The following is a 3008-nucleotide window of genomic DNA, read 5'->3' on the forward strand; positions in this document are numbered from 1 at the left end:
ACATGGGGGATGCCCTTCCCCCAAGCTAGTTGTTGTCGTGGTTTTTCTTAGAGTGGTTTCACTAGCGTATGTCCTTCTCATCCATTAGGAAGTTGAGTTTCTTTAGAGGACTCCTGGTAGAGCAAGATGGAGACAATCTGATGAACTTGCTCATGACTATCCTGCAAAAACTTCAACAAGAACAACAAAACTCATGGAACGGATTAGGATAAAAGGGTTAGTGGTTAGCCGTCCAAAGATTAGTTGTTCTTGGTTTTGGAAATATTTTTGAATTGACAAATCTTTAGCAGGATGTCTTAATATTTATTTTTTGGATTTTCTGACATAATGCATGCATGGTATTTTTATTTTTATTCCACCATAGTAAATATTCTTGGGGGTTTTTAGACACCATAAAATTATTCACATGTGGCTTTATGATTCATAATGCAATGATGAGACCTTTTGTTTTCTTTTCTAAATGCGACGCTAATGTAGAAAAGTAAATATGCTAAGTAAAAGTAATTCATGCAATGCTAAAGGATAAATATGGATAACCACCGAGTTTACCTCCCGGTGAGGGTTTAGATTTTTAAGTCCTCTAGACATGACTCTTCCCTAGTCTTCTTCATTCCTTGGGTCAATCTGTCGGTCCTAGAGATGGAGACCTTGATGGTTGCACCTCTTGTGACGGTGACTCTGATGATTCCACCTTTTCCTTCCACACTTGCTTGGTCTATGAACTTGATTTTTGTGAAGTAGATTCATCCTTCACAACTTCTTCATCTTCTTCTTTACTCTTATGGAGTTGATTCCTCCAGCGTTGAGATGCTCGTCGTCTCCTCTTGGAGCGGTTCTTCTTTGGTTGTTCATAAGTTGTATAACTATTGAAATAACAATGTACCTTTTGTTTAGGGAATTGGAAGTGGACTTGTCTAGATTCGACGTAGATGATTGTGTTGGTAGTGTTGAGGAACAGTCTTCCAAGGATGATAGGTATGTCTTCTTCTTCTTCTCCCATGTCAAGAACCATGAAGTCGGCAGGGATATAGTGATCTTGTATTCTTACCATGATGTGTTTTGCTATTCCCTTCGAAAATTAGATTGATTGGTCTGCCATCTACAATTGCATATATGTAGGGAACAAAGGTTCACATCACCAAACAAATAGTCATACGTTACCTTGGACATTATGTTGACACCCGATTCGATATCGTAGAAGGTGTTGTGGAAAATTCTTTGCCCAATGGTACACTCGATCATTGGCACGCCTGGATCTTCCTTTTTGGTAAGAAATGGTGAAGTGAGGAGGTGGTCATACTCTAATTAGAGTGTGTTAATCATCTTGACTAATTCTTCTTGTGACTGCCTAGCCTTGTTCTTCCTTCTTCTCCGATTGTTGCTCTTCTTGGTCACTGTTGTCTCTTTGAGCAGATATGCCATCTATGGATGACTAGGAGAGTGATGTATACGATTCTTGAAGGAAAACTTCTCCTTTCTATCCTTGATTGTGAAACAAATCTTAGCACTGTCTGCATAGATGATGGCTTTTGTGGTGCTCAGGAAAGGTCAGTCGAAGATAATGGGTGCCCTTACATCTCCACCGGTTTCTAAAACCACAAAGTCTATAGGAATGTATGACTGTCCAACTCATACATAGATGTCTTCAAGAATTCCCTTGGGGTAAAAGAGTGACTGATCTACAAGCTGCAAACACATGTTTGTGTACAACTAAAGTATCTCCATTAATTTTATCATAGATTACCTTTGGCATAATATTCATACTTACTCCAAAGTCATAGACAACTTCTTAGAATAAGTGAGGTCCAATGGCTATAGGGATGATAGGTCTTCCTAGATCTCCTTTCTTGATGGGTAAGGAATGATCCTCCCATCTTCCTATCAATTGTTCTATGTAGCATCTGACAAAATTGTGAATATCAACAAGATTTGCAGTTTCTAGATCTTTTGGTTGCCCTAGAATCTTACCTTTACTAGTCGAAGGAACAACAGCCGCTAGCTAAGCTATTTGTGATTCTATCATTTTATTAAAGCTATGTTGGTTTTTAATAGTAGAGGAGAAGCCATCTATTCTATTGTTTATGTTTTCTAAGATTTTATCATTGGAAGCTAACTTTCTAGATAAGCCCTCCATAATTTTATCTTGGCCAGAAATTAATTCTCTCAAGGGTGGTTGATTATTGAAATTATTGAAATTATTACCTTGATAGTTACCTTGGTAGTTTGACCTTTTTTGCTGATTCCATCCTTGATTCTGTTGAGGACGATAGTTGTTGTTGATGAAGTTCACATCCTCATGGGTTTTAGGATAGTTGTTCCCTGAGTGCCTAGTGTTGCCACACTCTTCACACGCCATGCGAGAATCATGTATGTGCATGACTTCTTGCTTCTAATTGGCTTGTTTTTTGAGCCTCTTCATCAGCAGATCCATCTTGGCTAACAACATGTCTACCTCCTTAAGTTTATGCATACCTCCACTCTCTTATGGGTCTAAAGATGTTCTTCATTCCAACCTTAGTTGGAAACCATCTTCTCCACAAGAGCTATTGCTTGTGCGATTGTGAGTGACAAAAATGCACCTCCAGCAGCGGCATCCATATTCTCACAGGTGCTGTTTGTCAACCCATGGTAGAAAGTCTACATGAGTAGCCAATCCTCCATCCCATAGTGAGGACATTCTGAAATGTAGTCTTGGAAGCGTTCCCATGCCTCAGGGATGGATTCATCATGTTTCTGTTGGAAGCTCAAAATTCTTCCACTGTTGATGGTCACTAACACCTATTTTGACCATAAACATTTCAACCAAAAGCAAGATAAAGTTAGAAAAATCATAATTCACCTAGTTCCACTTGTACATGGAAATATATTTGAATGCAGGAATTTTGTCCAAAATGGTGACAAATACACAAATAGGAGGCAACTGGATATGGCAGGAGGCCTTGGGGCCACTTGGGCCCACTAGCCAGGCCCCACAAGGGCGCCGCTCAGCCCCCCAAGTGTCACCTTGG

At 39.6% G+C, this 3008-nt stretch overlaps 1 non-coding gene across 1 annotated transcript; it reads left to right on the plus strand.

Annotated features, from left to right (window-relative positions):
* Window positions 1–2659: 2659 nt before the first annotated feature.
* On the plus strand, window positions 2660–2766 carry LOC136553109 (small nucleolar RNA R71). Its single transcript, XR_010783017.1, has one exon. It is a non-coding gene; the product is annotated as a small nucleolar RNA R71 (small nucleolar RNA).
* The last annotated feature ends 242 nt before the right edge of the window (window positions 2767–3008 follow it).

The sequence above is a fragment of the Miscanthus floridulus genome, chromosome 4 (assembly GCF_019320115.1).
Source record: "Miscanthus floridulus cultivar M001 chromosome 4, ASM1932011v1, whole genome shotgun sequence".
In the NCBI taxonomy this organism is placed as follows: Eukaryota; Viridiplantae; Streptophyta; class Magnoliopsida; order Poales; family Poaceae; genus Miscanthus; species Miscanthus floridulus.